The 18919-nt window shown below is 41.2% G+C and overlaps 1 pseudogene; it reads left to right on the top strand.

The window, feature by feature from the left end:
* LOC143019729 (uncharacterized) overlaps nt 1-18357 on the top strand; it is a 23893-nt pseudogene extending 5536 nt beyond the window's left edge.
* Nucleotides 18358-18919: the final 562 nt, after the last annotated feature.

Here is an 18919-nt window from a genome sequence, read left to right as displayed (position 1 = left end):
ATCTTTTGAACCACAATTAACTTTTAATTCCATGCCATCGCACTCGAGACTGAGAAGCTCGAAGGAGGCATATATTGGAAATTGAAACGTGTTCGAGCCGAGGACTCGAACTCAGCTCGGACGTGACAAAGTGTCAATGACTAAACCCATTACGCTATTAAGATATATATATATATCTATATAGATATATATATATATATATATACATTTAACATAAGCCGACATATATATATATATATATATATATATATATATATATATATATATATATATATATATACATATGCTAAGAAATCAGACGTTTCTGATGTTTTCCTTCTTTCCCATGATCCAGTAATGAGATGTTTTGTCCCATTTCGTAACAATCCAACCACGCCAGGAAATTCTTGCCCGTTTAGGTAACACCTAGGGTTCCCTACGGGTACACCACATAACACTGTAAATGAAATGATCATCAATTTGCATGTATTTATACAATGGAGAATAAAAAAATTAGGTATAAATTTGGTATTACCTCTAAGGACGACGTTTAAATGAAATACCTGAATAAAACTGTTGGACCTTTTGAAGGGATGATTTTCTTTAGTTTCTTATATTTCTTGCACTAAACCTTAGAAGGGATTAGAATTTCTTGACGTCAAATAACTAACGCAATGCTTTGGCGAGCTCACTCAATTCACAGCCAAAAGATATAAACTTGTCTGTGTGTGTGTGTGTGTGTGTGTGTGTGTGTGTGTGTGTGTGTGTGTGTGTGTGTGTGTGTGTGTGTGTGTGTGTGATTCACCATGGTCTTGGATCACGTGTTGGGCTCGCGATTCGACAGCTATTACCCTCCCGGAAGAGAGCTCAGAGTTCGTATATGACCGACCTATGGGTAATGCTGTGACCTGACACGCACACACAACTCCCCGCCCACGATAGTTGGAGTAACGAATCGCAGCGCAGCGATATTGAAATTATTTCAGTCCTGGGCGGGATTTGAACCCGGACCGCCGTAATGGCGGCCGCGAACTGTGTGTGTGTGTGTGTGTGTGTGTGTGTGTGTGTGTGTGTGTGTGTGTGTGTGTGTGTGTGTGTGTGTGTGTGTGTGTGTGTGTGTGTGTATTCGTACACACACATGCTTATTATAACAAGCTCAGTTATACCCAAACCTCGTGCCGAAGTTTGCATGATGTACAGGAAAACGAAGACTTCAGATAACCACAGGCTGTGACCACATGTTCCGGCATATTGAACCACTTCAACTTGACATCTCGCCGTTAAAATAACCAACCCCAAAGCCTTCAGCATTCTTTCGACTGATGTGTGCACCATATAAACAAGTCGATGTATGCCACTTCGATTTAGAAAGACAACAAGCCAGAGGGGAAGGTACAGTGAACTCCTTTCTGTACGTTGGAGTGTTTGTGTAATTGGGTTCAGACTAACCTATCCTAACCTAATCTAACCTATATTAATCTAACTTAACTTATTCTCTCCTAACCTAACCAAACTTAACCTAATCTATCCTAAATTAACTTAATCTAAGTTAACCTAATCTAACCTATCCTAACTTAACCTAACCTATCCTAACCTAACCAATCCTAACTTAACCTATCCTATCCTAACCTAGCCTAACTTAACCTAACTTAACCCAACCAAACCAAAACTAACATAACCTTGATTAAACGGTCGTCACTGTTGGGGCGATTTATATTTATAAACCCCTTTCTAGGGTTGCTACACTTTACAAGATAATATGTGAGGTAGCTTACCTTCGCATGAATATTCTGGGGTTGATGAGCTTTATAATCTCCAAGATTGCATGGAAGTGATGACAATGGAGAGATTTAATTATGGCGGCAAAACAGGAGGACAGTGGGACCATGTCAACATTAACAAACCCAACATTTTTTAAATATTATCCTAAATCGTGTACTTCTTTATCTAAATTAGGTGAGGTTAGGTTAGGTTAGCTAATTTAGTTTTATTCACAGGTTATAAAACTTTTATAGACGGATAAAGTTTAGAATAATATTTCAAAAAATTTGGGTTCGCTAATTTAGGCATGACCCGGATAGTGCGAATTAAAAGTGATTTGTATAATTATTTCTTATTAATGAATCGTCTGTAATCCTAAAAGTATGCTGTGTGACGCTGGTCCGCAGGGGTGGTACTAAAGTTCTTAAAATGTTGACTGCAAAAGGCTTTTGCAGTAAGGAATTCCCTTGTGTTTTTTATCTCTCTCAAAATGGAGGAACATTTGTAGGTTAGTTATTGTTTTGCTAATACTTGTTAAAAGACATTACGAGATCAGTATCCTTGATTAAATGGGTACGTAAGAATAAATAAACGAAAATGTAATTATGAACAATTTAAAAATGTACTATTACAAACTACACACAACAGTATAAATTATGAAAAGAAACATGAATATATATATATATATATAATATATATATATATATATATATATATACATATGTATATATATATATATATATATATATATATATATATATATATATATATATTACAAATTACAGATAAATAGAAATTATGAAAAGAAAAAAGAAAGATTCAAGAGAGAAAGAAGTATTACAAGTTACAAAAAAAAAAGTATGAAAAAACAAATAAAAATTCAAGAAAGAATGAAATGTTGGAAACTACATAAAAATCAATAATGTAAAAAGAAACCAAAAAACAATGAAATATTATGCTGTACAGAAAATAAAAAAAAGATAGAAAAAAACGATATATGACAGACTACATGTAAGGTAGAAAATAACAAAACTAAAGAAAGAATGAAATATTACAAACTAAATATTTAGCAGTTTTGGAAAAGAAAAGCCGTGAAGGCTCAAGTAAACAGGATATAGCTCCAGACTTAAAAAAAAAAAAAAAAAAAAAAAGATGCCAATTAATTCTGCACAACAACACACTCACGCCTCCATTTCTGAGAAATTTTCTTTTCTTCTTCATTTTTTTTCTTTTTCTGGATGGCGCCAGCCTTGTTACTAGTGTGACATGACAAGATGACTATGGAAATACGAGGTCAATACTAGGTCACGACTTATAATCCACTGAATCCTTGCCGGGGCCATCGTGGCTCGGTGGTACTGCGCGCGTCTGGTAACCATGAGGGGATTTTGGTGTCTATTCGAACTATGTCCGCGATGCAAAGGTTAGGAAGGGTATCCGTTCTGAGTAATGGCCCCCGACAAATGCTTACCTCGGACATGAGGTGACTTAGAGGGAGTTTACACGGGAGTTTACACGTGTTTAAAGTGATGTGTGAACGTGTGAACGGGGTATTTGGGGTTTAACCATCGTGTTCGACAACCAAATACCCCGTTCACACGTTCACACATCACTTTAAACACGTGTCTGTCGAACCGCGTCCGACGAACCGTTTGACCGTGTGAACTCCCTCTTAGGCATGACTGTGTGATGCACCAGCTTCCTCAATGAAATGTTACGGATCATCTGCAAGGCTGAGGTCCGAGTAGGTAATGAGCCCCTCAAACCACAGAAAGAAATCCTTATCAGCCAATGACAGCAGATTTTGGTCGTAGCATCCCACGGACCAGAATAGTGGATGAAAGAGGAGGAACACGGAGCGTGCGAAAGGCAGGATCTATACCTGATGAATTAAGAACAAATATGATAAGAAATAAAAATAAGCTACCCCCCCCCTCGCCTATAGATGGAGAGACATTAATCATAATGACAGTTTAATTACAGATTGTTTGTTCACTCTTAGGAAGCCTTCAACTCCATCGGCTCTGAAACAAAAAACGTGGAAGTGAGTACAAACCAAAGAGGACAGTTGTAGTAAGACACATCTTCAACCTTTTTGTTTCCTCTATTACAGGTACGTTTTGCTCACTACGATTATCGTTCAACGATGATCGTTCATGGCTCAACGATGATCTCAACGATGATCGTTCATGGCTCAACGATGATCGTCAAACAATTGTCTATCTAAAGCACCAATTATTCGTTTTTGAATGGGGTTGTTTTGCTTCGAGCGGTAAGGTATGAGACTGATAATTGATTCTAACCGAAACTACAAACGCGTTTACATAAATATAATACCAGGTATGATGCGTGTCACCCGCCATAGGCTGTAGTCGGTTAATGCAGTGGTTCTCAAACTTTTTCGTGAGCGACACTATTTGGAATACTTCGATCCTTCACGACCCAGAGAGACACAGTGGTTCTTAACCCCTGGGTCGCGACCCAAATTTGGGTCGCCAAGCCATTTTATTGGGTCGCTAAGGGTTTGCAGAAAATAATTATTTTCCCACTACAAATATATTATAATTACATACTGTAATAATTAAAATACATGATGCCTAGTTTTAGGATTCTAAGCAGACCATGACAAAATAATTTTGTTTCTGTAACCCGCTTTTAAAAGCATAATCGTATTACTTATAAAGAAAATTCGTATATCTATGTAGGCTTGGGTCGCGATGCTTGATTTGTGCAAAATTTTGGGTCGCTGCCAAAAAAGGTTAAGAACCACTGCGTTAGAGGAATAAAATGGACGGTGATATATACCCTTTACTTTAAAAAAAAAAAATAATGTGTACAGTTTTTCTCTAACATAACTAGATTAACAGAGGATGAACACACTTTACATAAGTAATGTGCGGTTAAAAGAAAAAAAAATAATTAGTTAAGTATTTTGAAATACTCTGAAAACGTGAGATTTTTCCTTTGTCCCTGCAAGCCATCAAAATTGATCTCGCGACCCATAGTTTGAGAACCACTGAGCTAATGGATTATTGACTACCTAGAAAAGACTACACGCTCGAGGGAGATCGGTAGTTGTAGGAGGGGAGGAGATGTCTGTGAGAAAATAAAAAGGTAGTTGTGAATGAAAGAGGGCTCTTGCCACCGGGCGCATTTTGGGGATGTTTATTGCGTGATGTCGTGGATCAGGAGGCATGGGCAGGAGCCTTGGAGTTGGAGGCTGACGTTGGGTAATAATCACACCCAATTAAACGTATCTTAACCCTTTCACTGCGCAAGCATGTTCGCATTAACTGAATAAAATCACCTGACGGCAACAGGTAGGATGATACAAGTCATTAACAGTGAAAAGGTCAATGATCCAGTGGTTCCCAAACTTTTTTTTTCAGTTTTACAATTATACGTACTAAGTTAACCTTAATCCTAATGCCGGGTACCGTAATGTTTTCTTGATTTTATTTTATTTTATTTTATTTTTAATTTTTTGTCAGCCCTCCATTACCCCCGAAAATTTGTTACCTCACCCCCCCGGGGGTAATTTACCCACAGTTTGGGAACCACTGGGTTAATCAATATATGGAGAGGTCATGGGGTGGGGAAGGTTTCCCCCCCAAAAAAAAAACAAAAACAAAAGGAGGCAGCCAAAATAATTTACATATTGTCATTAGTGGTAAGAAAATGAAAAACTATTTTCGAGATTTCATCCCTCAAGTCTCAAATGGGCCTCACGGAGCACGGTCACAAAGGCGAGGAGAGGAGAGGGACGGGGCATCTGCTAACAAACAAGAAGAAAGAAGAAGGATCCAGGAGAAAGAGATGGTTTGTTTATTAAAGCTTTGTGTGGTATTTCCCATTGTCTTCCTCCTCTTTTTCTTTCTCTTTTTCGTTTTCCTCATTCTCCCCTTCCTTGAAGACTATTCTCCCCTTCCTTTCTTCCCCTCCTTCACATAATTTTCTTGTTGTTTTTCTACTTCCTCTCATATTTCTAAACTTACCACCCACTGTCTCTAATTCACCTTTTATTCCCTCTTCACCTTTTTTGCTCCTTTGCTTCCTACCAATCTTCTTCCTGTAGGTTTAAGAAGTAGGAAAAAAACTGGTTTACCAACAGAATGGTTAACGAATAGAATAGACTTAGTAACCATGTAGTGAACGCTGAAATAATTGGTTGTTTTAAGAGATTATTTGATAATTTTATGGATAGGGATGACGGGTGGTAGGAGACATGGAACTGCCTATTGTAGGCCTTATGGTCTCTTGCAGTCGTTCTTATGTTCCTCCACTTCCTCCACTCCCCTCTCCTCTTCTTTTGCTTCACCCTACTCCTCCGGCGCCACCTCACCAATATCATTCTTCTTCTTCTCCTTCTCTTCCTCCTCATTTCCAGTTCCTCCTCCTTCTTCTACCCTCCACTATTGGTCCCCCGTCCTCTCCTCCTCCTCCTCCTTTTTCCGTCTTCCTCTCTCGCCATATAATGATCCTTCTTCTTCATACTGATCCTCTTGTATCTAATCCTCCTTCTTATTTTTCTTCTCCTTTTTCTTCTTCACTTCCTCCTCTTTAAATCTCTTTCCTCATCTTCCTCCTTACTCTCTTCCTCCTCCCTTTCAGTGCTCCTCCTCCATCTTCTCTTCCATCTCTTCCTCTTCCCTATTTTTTATCATCCTCCTTTTATCCTTCTCTTCCTCCTCCTCCCCTCCTCCACTTTGTCCCAATTTTCCTTCTCCTCCTCTTTTGCGTCTTCCTCTTCTCCTCCCTCACCTTCTCCTCTTCCTCCTCTTTATCTTCCCCCTGCACCACCTCATCATCATCATCATCATTCTTCTGTTTCTTCTTGTCCTGCTCCTACTGCTCTTTTTTCCTCTATATTTCTCTTTCCCTCCCTTCCTCCATTTCCTTCCTTCCTTCTCCGCCTCTTCCTCCTTTTCTGTTTTCTCGCTTCTTTCTCCTCCTCGTCTTCATCTTATTATTCTGTGAAGGAATTGTTATTACGCCTCAAGGCACATCAAGGTGTCTCGAAGGTTTAATCGTTCTTCTCGTACAGACACGAGCAGTCAGCGTCGACCGTGTCTCTGATCGGATTATTTTCGCGCTTTCGCATCACGGGGGAAGGGCGGGCGGCAGAGGCAACGACAACGACGGGGGAAGCATGGCGTGTCGGCTCCAAAGCCTGCGTGCAGAGGATAACTGTTCCCTTCTCGATCAGCCCACAGCTGGTAAAGGTCGAGTTAAAACGGTGTGTGTAAAATGCTCCAGAAACATATTTTTCTTTTCTTTTTTTCTTTTTCTTTCTTTTCTTATTATGAATGTAAATTTTTTTTTTATTATGTTTCAGGCTGGAATATATAGAATTACTTGCTGTTCCTAGTCTTTTGAATTCTTTTTTAGATATCACCCTTGTGTGCACTGTTTCTGAAAATGTTGTTATCTTCTTTCATGGTATTGACTGAATGATCATTTCCCAGTAATATTTTAGTGAATTTCGTGATATCCTTTTACGTTTGGAAACCAATTTCCATTCACAAAAGAATGTAGCATGATTATTGTCATCGTCTTCGTCGTTATTGTCGTTGTAATCGTTTTCTTTTTCTTTCTTTTCTTTTTTTATTCTCTCCTGTTACTTTCGATTCTCCTCTTCCTACTCCTATTCATCCTCCTCCACCTCCTACTCAAGCTCCTCCTCCTCTTCCTCCTCCTCCTCCTCCTCTTCCTCCTCCTCCTTCTATTCACTGTGCGTATTTAGAGAGTTTAGTGACACCCATACGGACCAGAACCACGCGGACCATAATCCTGATCCTTCTTATATTGTACTATACCTTCTTTCTTCTGTTCTCGTTCAATATTCAGCCAACTCTACGGCTTTACCTCTTCCAACCCATATTGCCTCAAAGGATATAAAGTGGTGATTATCGACGATGAAATTCAACCCTCCTCCTTCTCCCCCTCTTCCTCCTCCTACTTCTCCTTTCTCCTCCTTCTTCTCTTCCTGTTTCTATAACTACTACTCCTACTCCTACTTCTCCTCCTCCTCCTCTTCCTTCTCCTCCTCATTCTCCTCCTCTTCCTCCTCCTCCTCCTCCTCCTTCTCTTCCTGTTTCCATTACTCCTCCTCCTACTCGTACTTCTCCTCCTCCCACTTCTCCTCCTACTTCTCCTCCTACTTCTCGTCCTTCTGCTTCTCCTCCTACTCTTCCTCCCCTTACTACTCGTCTTTCTCCTACTTCTCCTCCTCCTCCTGATCTCCACGTCTTTACAAGAAGAAGTAACTCCGAAAGACGTGAACGGAAGAAAACAACTGTGAAATGAGGAACAGAGAACGATGAGGAAGAGGAGGAGGACGAAGAGGAGAGAGAATTGTTGGCACATTCAACTCCGCACACACAGCTGCCACACAACTGTCATCCACTCGTAGCTTATATGAATAATCCTAGATCCACTCAGCCCATACCCACATCCACACCCACGCCCATGGGGTGGAAAACGAGTGGATTGGGGACGTGTGTGGATAAAGGGTGGATATATTCGGATGTTTTCATTCGAGTATCTACTTATAAGGGGGTAAGGGTCTTTGGTATTAGCAGGTACGTACTTTCCAACAGCCAGCACACAGGAACACTATGAGCAGTTCTTCCACGCTTAATCACAAGGAGAAGGTTCGGGCTTCGCTGACTTCTTTCCCAGGAAGGCCAAACCCATAATCACTCTCACTCCTGTCTAGGATCATTTGCTCGCGCTCAAATCCACCCCACTGACCTCTCGTTCTCTTCCTCCTCCTTCCCCTCCTCCACCTCCTCTTCCTCCTCATGCTCCTTCTCCTGCTACTCCTCCTCTTCCTTCTCTTCCTTGTCCTTCTCTTCTTTGTCCTCCTCTTCCTCCTCTTCTTTCTCCTACTCCTCCTCCTCCTCCTCTTCCTTGTCGTTGTCGTCCTCCTCCTTCTCCTCCTCTTCCTTCTCCTTCTCCTCCTCCTCCTTCTCCTATTCCTCCTCCTTTTCCTCCTCATCGTCCTTCTCCTCCTCTTCCTTTTCCTTCCCATCCTCTTCCTCCTCCTCTTCCTCTGCCTTCTCCTCCTCTTCCTTTTCCTTCTCATCCTCTTCCTTCTCCTCCTCTTCCTCTTCCTCCTCCTCATCCTCCTCTTCCTCCTCCTCATATCCCTTTTCCTTAGGCTTCTCATCCTCTTCCTCCTCTCCCTTCTTCATCTTCTTCCTCTTCTTATTTCTTTTTCTCTCCTAACTCTTTCTCTTCCTCTTCTTGTTACTGCTCTTTCTCTTTATCCTCTCCATTTTCAACCCCGTCCTCTTTCTCCTCCTCTTCCGTTTCCTCATCCTCTTCCTCTTCTTATTTCTCTCCCTCTCCCTCTTCTTTTCCTCCTCTTTCTCTTTCTCTTATTCCTTTCCCTCCTCCTTCGCTTCCTCCTCTTCTTCCGCCTCTTCCTCCTCCTCTTACTTCTCTCCCTCTCCCTCTTCCTCCTTTCCCTCCTTCTGTTTCTCCTCTTCTTCTGCCTCCTCCTCTTCCTCTTCTTACTTCTCTCCCTCTCCCTCTTCCTCCTGTTTCTCTTATTCCTCTTCCTCCTCTTCATTCTCCTCTTCTTCCGTCTCCTCCTCCTCCTCCTCCTCCTCGTTCCCTTACCGTTTCTCTTATTCCTTTTCCTCCTCCTCTTCTTCTTCCGCCTCCTCCTCCTCCTCCTCCTCCTCCTCGTTCCCTTACCGTTTCTCTTATTCCTTTTCCTCCTCCTCTTCTTCTTCCGCCTCCTCCTCTTCCTCTTCCTCCTCCTCCTCCTCCTCCTCCTCCTCGTTCCCTTACCGTTTCTCTTATTCCTTTTCCTCCTCCTCCTCCTCCTCCTACTCACTCTGCCCCAGGTGTGTCCTTTCCTTTGGGTCCGCAGTTGGCAGCTCTCAATGTCAACATTTCTTTCGCCATTTTTTCTTCCTCTTCTTCTTCTTCTTCTTCTTCTTCACTAATGTCACACTCCCTTAGCCAGCGTTAGCCAGACTGAAATATGTGGTGGATCCCTTTAACAGAGGGGTCTCCCTTTAACCTGACGATTGCTAAAGGACTCCTTACTCCCAACCCTGGTGATTTTTTTTTTCATTTGGACAATTTCCCACACACAGATGCTTACCAAACCTAACTCACCCTAACCTGACCTAACCTAATCTAACCATCATTAGTTAATTTACTTTTTTATATATTCACTTATTTATTTATTTATCTATTATTTATTTATTTCATCTATTTTTACTTTTTTTTGAACAACGTCCAAATGGGAACCGTTTATCTGAGACAACATCTCCCTGTGTTGGGGTGAATTGTCTCTCGCTTCAGACGACACTGTGGCACTTGACTCTGCATAATTGATCTGACTGAAACATACAAAGATTCTATTCGGCTGTATGGACACATGCCTGGCCTGGTCGAGTTATCGGGTTTCAGACTTTCAATCAAATGATAAGAAACTAAGTAACTAAGAAACTAAATAGATAAACAAATAAATGAAAAATGTATAAAGAAATAGATGAATAGATAGATAAATATATATATATATATATATATATATACACATATATATATATACATATATATATACACACACACACACACATATATATATATATATATATATATATATATACAGTATATGTATATATAAACAGATAAATGAAATAAATAAAGAAAAATAAATATACAAGTAATGGATTGAAAATAAACGAATAAATTAGATAAGAAGATAAATGAATAAATGAATAAACTTACATAAATGAATACGTAGACAAACAACAAACAAGCAAATACGATAAATGAATAACTAACTAAATAAATAGATAAATGAACAAACAAATTGATTAATACACAAATAAATGAATGAATAAACAACAAACAAACAAAAAATTGAATTAATTAGTTAATAAGTAAATAAACAGCAAACAAACAAACAAACAAGGAAATGAAGTAAAAAAATAGATAAACAAATAGATAAATGAAATTAATAAATAAAACAAATCAATAAATAGATAAATAAACGAGTAAAACAAATAGATGAATAAATAGATAAACATATAAATAAATAAACAAACAAAAACAGAACTCCCAATACCTCAGGGTTTTATTTGCAAGACTTATGTGGATGATACAACAGCAGCCGTTTGTTCCCCCCATGATCGGGGCGATGTGGCCAACTGCTGTGACGTGGCAGCAGAGAATGATACGTATTGGCCACACAACGGTGCGATGAGTGTGTGTGTGTGGGGGGGGGTCGTAAGTGACGGTGGAGGGAGAGGTGGAGGGGGAGGAGATGGGAGGGGGAGGAGATGGAAGGGGGAGGGGAGGAGAGGTGAGTGGGGAGAGGGAGGTAGAGAAGGGGAGGGGAGAAGATGGGAGGGGGAGGGGAGGGGAAGGAGAGGTGAGGGGGAGAAGAGGGAGGTGGAGAAGGGGAGGGGGAGGGGAGGGGGAAAGGAGGGGAGGGGGAAAGGAGGGGGAGGGGGAAACATTTAAACCTTTCAGCATGGTAACTTATATTATGGAATATGTTTGCGGAGGGGAGGGGAGGGGAGGGGAGGGAAAGGGGGAGGGAGAGGTGGAGGAGGGGAGGGGAGGGGAGGGGAGGGGAAAGGAGGGGAAGAGGGGGAGACATTTAATCCTATAAGCCCTGTAACTTATATCATGGAATATATTTGGCTAAAAATAGACAAATTTATGTGACTCATGAGCCGCTTACTGGGTCGAGGAAGACCTCTTCGACTCGTTTCACACGTATCGACTTTTCGCCGTACACGACACGACGTCGTGCTCTTAGATAACCATTCGTGTATATGGACGTTTTCACATGATACGACCACGCGTGAAAGCGTCCATAGACACCCATGACTACTTAAGAGCACGACGTCGTGTCGTGGACGGCGCACGGCGAAAAGACGATACGTATGAAACGAGTCTTATGTTTGGCTAAGAAAAGGCGAATTTATGTACCTTATGAGACGCTGTCTAACCTCAATGGAGACGTCTTCCTGTCCTTGGCTAGATGGAAATAAATGTTGCCTATCTTTCTGCTGAGGCCATTCACCCTTTGGGTTACGAACTTGTGTGTGCATATCAACGCAGGAGACAAGTGTCCGAAATATACAGCTACAGCACTGTTTCCCAACCCTGGGAGTCGCCAAGCGATTTCCCTGAGGTCACCACGACAAATTCATATTGCTATGATAAAATTCAATTATGTTAAATTTGTCTTTAATAGCCTTACATTACCTTTCTTATACATATATTTATCATCCTTGTCCCCTACTTTTTACAGTAAACAACCAATCATATGCAACAATAAGTATACAAATAGATTAGTGGGCTCGCGATTATATCATGAAGATCATATTGGGGTCGCCTGAAAAAAAAGGTTAGGAAACACTGAACTAGTGATGTATCACAAAGTGATCCCCAAGTCAACTCAGGTCCTAAGTAAGCAGCGGCCAAGGGCCATTACTTTAACCTCTACGCAGCGGTCAGGCCTCGAACAGACGTCGAAATCCCGCCCCCATCCGATTACCAGACGCGCGCGGTACCATCGAGCCACGGCGAGTTTTCTTCATCGGATCGAAAGGGAGAATCAACGAATGTAGTTATAAGGGAATCTGGGTCACTCACGAGCAGATGCTGATCTAGGCGGCAAGTTCGTAATAAGGGCTGCATACTAAATTAAATACCCTAATTCAAAAAGTTATCGTTGTAGGTTCATTGTCATAGCCTTCTCTCAGCAAGGTGGGCGGGGGAGGGGCTCGTAACTTTAATCAAATCAAATAAATTATTATTATCATTAGTGTGTGTGTGTGTGTGTGTGTGTGTGTGTGTGTGTGTGTGTGTGTGTGTTTACCTAGTTGTATTTAACTAGTTTTATCTTAAGGGAATGGGAGCTGTGCTCGTAGTGTGGATCACGTGTTGGACTCGTGATCGATAGATATTACCCTCCCGGATGAGAGCTTAGAGCTCATATATATGACCGATCTATGTGGCAGCCGGAAACTCTACCAACTGCGCCACGAGGTGTCTGTGTGTGTGTGTGTGTGTGTGTGTGTGTGTGTGTGTGTGTGTGTGTGTGTGTCTGTGTGTGTAACTGTAAGGTGTTAAACCCTGTTATTGTGCGTTTTCTTTTGGTTTCTGAATCTGGTATACCATACCATACCATACCATACCACACATAGTCACAAATGTCCTATCTCAATACACCACCCACGGACGCAGTTGTCTCCCATTTTTGTCAAACTTTCTTCCCTGGGGATTGCCAAATATGGTCGAAAGACGTCTCAGAGAGAGAGAGAGAGAGAGAGAGAGAGAGAGAGAGAGAGAGAGAGAGAGAGAGAGAGAGAGAGAGAGAGAGAGAGAGAGAGAGAGAGAGAGAGAGAGAGAGAGAGAGAGTGTTCAAATGTCTTTTGGACTTCAGCTGCCGAGCGCCTTCCAGCTCTCCCAGAAAGGTATCGCTCGTAAACCTGGGAAAAAAAAATCAGTACAAACTGAACTACGTCAACGTTGCTCTCGACTTCCTATCTTAATGTATCTAACATGGCCTCCTTCCAAGATATATACATATATAACAAAAATCCTTTTCTCCAATGAGTGTGAGTGATTTTTTTTATTTTTTTTTTATTGAATGATTTGTAGTTTATGGTGCCGCAACATCTAGGTCATATGGCACTCCAGTATGTGTGTGTGTGTGTGTGTGTGTGTGTGTGTGTGTGTGTGTGTGTGTGTGTGTGTGTGTGTGTGTGTGTGTGTGTGTGTGTGTGTGTGTGTGTGTGTGTGTGTGTGTGTGTGTGTGTGTTTGTGTGTGTGTGTGTGTGTGTGTTTGTGTGTGTGTTTGCGTGCGTGCGCGCGCGTTTGTGTGTTCGTGTGTATGCATGCATTTGTGCAATTATACAAGCATATATGTATTTGTGTGTGTACGCTTTTATAGAGTGCGGGTGGAGGTAATCTGTAGATTGCAAAAAAGTAAGCAAATGTCTTGGCGCATTGAATAGTGTCATGTCTACTAGGCATCTGGGAATGGACGCAAAGAGATGGTCATACGAAGGGGTAATTGTGCCCACGACACTGTATGGGGGCGGAGACTTGGAATTTAAGAGAGACAGAAAGGAGAAATTTAAGTGTGTTGGAGATGAAGTGTCTGAGAAGTATAGTAAGGGTAACAAGGTTGGACAGAGTGAGAAATGAGGAGGTGAGAAGGAGAACGAGGGTGGAGAGGGAGCTGGGAGATAAGGCTGAAGAAAGTTTATTGGGATGATATGAGCACATGGAGGGACCGAGTGAAGAGTGTGGAAAGTAACGGTGGAAGGAGTGAACTTGATGGAACGACCGAGGATGGGATGGTTGGATGGAGTGAAAGGGGCTCTGAGCAAGAGGCGAATGACTGTTGAGTAGGGAAGAGAGTAGGCAGAGGTGAGTGGAGAGTGGTCGTGTGTGGATGATATTTTGACGCAATCTGAAGGGATTTCTCCCCGTCTTCTCTATTTTCTACATGAAAAAAGAATAATGTTCAGATGATTATAATCAAGCTAAAATTCAGTAGTAACAGAAGATTTTCTCAGTACACGTTAGTCCAACTGAGACGCAGGCGATGCAAGCGACACAGGTGAAGTGACACAGGCGACACAGGCGACGCAGGTGACACAGGTGAAGCAGCACAGAGCAAAGGCAGACTTCCTGTTGCTGAACTGAATTAGTTTGAACTATTCTCTCACTTGAAATGGTTCTAGGTGTACTACCTCAGCCTTTCAAGGAAGAGAGTAGTTCAAACTGTACTTCAATTCAACAACAGGAAGTGTATATTTGCTCTGTGCTGCCTCGCCTGTGTTGCCTTTGCCACCTGCGTCTCAATTTCCGCACACTCTTTCTCACTGCACGTGGCCGGGCGAATGAGTACCAGTATAATTATCCGTGCCAGTGATCTATGTGTATGAGGTATTTAGTGATAATGCTCCCATTATCATAATCAACCGTAGCATATTTATCCTTCCGTTACTGCAGTCAACCGTTTTCGTTGCCCATCATTACAGACAACCTGTCAGAGTGATTCGGTATATGTCATGAACTATCTTGTCCATGGCCCAGAGTACGGTGCCTTACGGAGGAGCTTTGGTTTTGGCAGTTGGGGACCAATTCTCACACTAGATGTCCTTCCTAGCAAATGTACCATGTCCGGGATTCGGTCAACGGTAGCCAGACACGCGCGATACCATTGAACCACAGCGGGGACGTTTAGATGGACTGTCAGAGTAACCATTTAATATAATTTACATCTCTACTCCACTAGCTTTTAGGCACTCCCATTCCACCGTTGCCCCCACAAAGAGACAGATGGGTGCGTTTCCCTACCATCAAACCAAAAGCGTTGATGGACTGCAGTCTATGGTTGTTATTGATGAACATTGGTTGTGTGAATTGGGGCCAAAGCCCCTGAATAGCATCCATTGGGATCCATTCGTCCTCTCTTTGTGGGCAGGAATGGCTGTGATCTCTGTATCTTTCTCCTCCCTCGTCCGATTGGTGTGCAAGCCAGGATCGAAGAAGACCGGTGCTTTTTACGAGAACGTTTGTGATCACTCAGCTTTGGTCGTTGATCTCTGACCTTTGCTCTGCGTGCAGGTGGGCTTTGATCGCTCCGTCCAGGTTGGGTGATTGCTTAGCAAGTGTTTTACCTTGGCCGAGGCATGTTTAATCTCTTGTTTTTAAATATATACTCTAATGGACTGTGATCGCTCTTTATTCATATAAGACAGGAGTATGATTAAATTTGGTCACGAGCACACCCTATTTAGTCATGTAATCTACCGCACATGCCCTATCGAGAACCAAGTGTTGTAATAAGATATGTTTTGAGGACCTAGGAATTCACTGAAATATCCATATACTTATTGTATTTATAAGAAATAATCATATTGAAAACCTGGCTCAAGAACACCCCTTCAGTCATGCGTGCATGGCATTTATAGTCACCAATCTGCTTTGAGCAAGGTATTATAGAATTTGTTTTCTCCTAACAGATGTGTACGTGAACGATTCGTCATTAAACCCCCTGTTCGCCGCTACTAACTTTAATTCGTACTTCTTACATTAATAATATCCTCTTTCTCTCAGTAGAAAAAAAAAATGCCGATCTCTTTTTGATCCTATTATCATGTTTTCTATTGCTCTGCTTAAATCTCTTCTCTCTTTGACCTGCTCAATGGCTCTGTCCCACACACTTTGTGAATCTGCACATATAATGAATATTCATAAAATGTGCAGCACCAATAATGAATTCATAATCGGGAGCACAGATAACGAATCTATTAGAAATGATGCACACATTATGAAGATTCGCAAAATGTTAGGGCAGATTAGGTTCTTCCACACCTCAGTATCAATCATGTCAAAGGTCAGATTTTCCCATTTTCATTTGGCACCTCGGTAATGTGTGCATGTCAAATGGATTCATTATCTGTGCGCCCAATTATGAATTAATTATTGGTGCTGCACATTTTATGAATATTCGTAATATGTGCAGATTCACAAAATGTGCTATACTGTTACCAAGGTTAGAAGTATTGATGCCATGAAAATACTAATACTCTTAAAACCATAAACCAAAATGACACAATAAATGTTAACTATTCTTCACAAATAAATCAGGCACATCTTCCACTTATTCACTGTGGAAAATTAATACTTGTTATCTGTTTGGCCAGGCGCTTTTGCAGACCTGTCACAATTGTTGATAAGATAATTGATTATTTTTAATTATTTATTATCAGTTCTGGGATACATTTTCGATAAAAATTTCTTTGCAGGCTGTTCACTTTCAAGATATCACTGACCTCTTTTTTTTTCATAACTGTCCTTTCTTATGTCTTACTCCTGCTGTTTCTTGCACGTTTCTTCTATTCTCCAATGGTACATGGACTCAGAAATTTACCTTACGAAGAGAGGCTTAGGCATCTTACACTCTCTGGAAAGACGCAGAGTGCGGGGTGATCTAACTGAGGTGTTCAAGTGGATCAAAGGCTTTAGCAAGGGTGATGCAAACAAGGTCATCATATTAAAACAACAGGGCAGGACTCGCAGTAATGGATTTAAACTGGGCAAATTTAGATTTAAGAAGGAAATAGGCAAGAACTTGTTTTACCAAGAGGATGGTTAACGAATGGAATAGACTTAGTAACCATGTAGTGAGCGCTGAAACTATCAGTTGTTTTGGGAAACGGTTAGACAACTTTATGGATGGGGATGACAGGTGGTGATGGATATGGAGCTGCCTTGGGTAGGCCTTATGGTCTCCTGCAGTCTCCTTCATTCTTATGTTCTACTGTATGTTCTTATGGTTTAGGCGAGTTGGTATTCTTTTTCACTCCACCTGCTTCGTTTATTCTAACAATGATGATAACATTAAATTTGAAACATTCTGACAGGTTGACGTAAGCGGAGTAAGAAACACAGGAGTCTTAGTCTTGAGTTTATTCCTGACTAGTTTCGCAGGCATGCTTTTTCAAAGGCATACCTACGAAACTAGTCAGGAATAAAATCAAGACTAAGACTCCTGTGTTTCCTACTCCGCTTACGATAACATTAACATTAATACCAATAACAATGACAATGACGCTGGTGACGTCAGCATGAACCGTACTAGTCTCGCATTCGCCGGCTTGTGGGCTCGAATCCCGCGCTCCTCTCAGACTCCCACAAGTGACTGTGGGTTACCTCCCCTAACACCTCGAGCGCATAGAGCGAAGGTGACAGCTTCAGCCGCGGTTAGGCGCCTCCTGGTGTGTTCTTCATTGTCCACAAACTTCCTTTGTATTCTCCTTCTGCTCTAACGTAGTTTCGATTCTCATCCTCCACTACTCCTGTCCCAAAGCAGGAACATAACGCACAAGTGATAACAGGGCGAACAAAAATAGCTTCAAGTTGCCAGAAAGTAGATTTAACTGAACAATAGACTGAAACGAGTTTACCAGGCGCATTGTCAGCAAATGAAATATGCTTCCATCCGAGGTAATTGAATGTTATACAATCGACGAACAATTCTGACCACTATTTTTGATAATTAATAAATGTATCGATTTTATTTTTACTTATTATTAATATATATATATATATACATATATATATTTTTTTTTCTTTTTTTTTCTCAAAACATATGGCACTCCTTTGGACTCAAGTGACACCTCTACGGACCAGAGTGACGCAACAATGGAATAACAATGGATCAGCGGAAACTGAAAGGTTAATATACATAGTTACATCCACATACAATCACAAGCAAAAGTTTTGACGCATCCAGAGTTTTCCGTGATACAAAATTCAAATTTTTCCTGACATTTTTAATTCAAGAAATTTACCTAAATGTAAGTTACAAGCCCACCGGCTTCGCCGGCCCTGCTCCGCAGGGGGCTTTTGCGCTTCGCGCAAGAACTCAAGGGTCTAAAAGAACCCAATTGTCTAAATGATTTCTAGAATCATAAAGATCTAATGGTTCTCAAAGATTTCGAGGATCTTGAAGCTCTCAGCGATCTAAAGACCTTAGGCTCTATCGATCTCAAGGATCTAAAAGATCTCAAGGATTTAGAAGATCTCAGGATCCAAAAGATCTCAAGCATCTAAAAGATTTCAGGGATCTAAAAGATCTTAAGAATCTAAAATATCTAGACGATCTAAAAGATCTCAAGCATCTAAAAGATTTCAGGGATCTAAAAGATCTCAAGAATCTAAAAGATCTAGAGGATCTAAAATATCTCAAGAGTCTAAAAGGGGTGTCCCGCTTTTCGTAGTGTGCGCGACCGAAACGGGAAACGAATCAAAAACGGGTCAAGGTTTAAAAATTATATTATTGAAATACTATATAGGAGAATTTATCACGTTAAGAGCGGGAGAGAGAGAGAGAGAGAGAGAGAGAGAGAGAGAGAGAGAGAGAAAGAGAGAGAGAGAGAGAAAGAGAGACAACTGTTGCGTGGGTCAAAACGTTTACTAACGACTGTACATAACAGCTGCATCTTGTAACAGCATTGAAACGACTTCATAACTAAATGTTCCAAGTACTTATGCATACATAATCACCAGTGTATGTATATGTGGAGGAATGTTATTCATCTTTTACCTTTGGTTTTGTCATGATTAGCAAACTCACTCGCTTTAGGGTCTGCCGTTCTTTAGAAGAAGATGATTG

Source organism: Oratosquilla oratoria, chromosome 38 (genome assembly GCF_046742065.1).
Source record: "Oratosquilla oratoria isolate Oo_2021 chromosome 38, ASM4674206v1, whole genome shotgun sequence".
Taxonomy (NCBI): Eukaryota; Metazoa; Arthropoda; class Malacostraca; order Stomatopoda; family Squillidae; genus Oratosquilla; species Oratosquilla oratoria.
The sequence above is the reverse complement of the archived record's forward strand: the minus strand, read 5'-3'. Positions and strand labels throughout refer to the sequence as shown.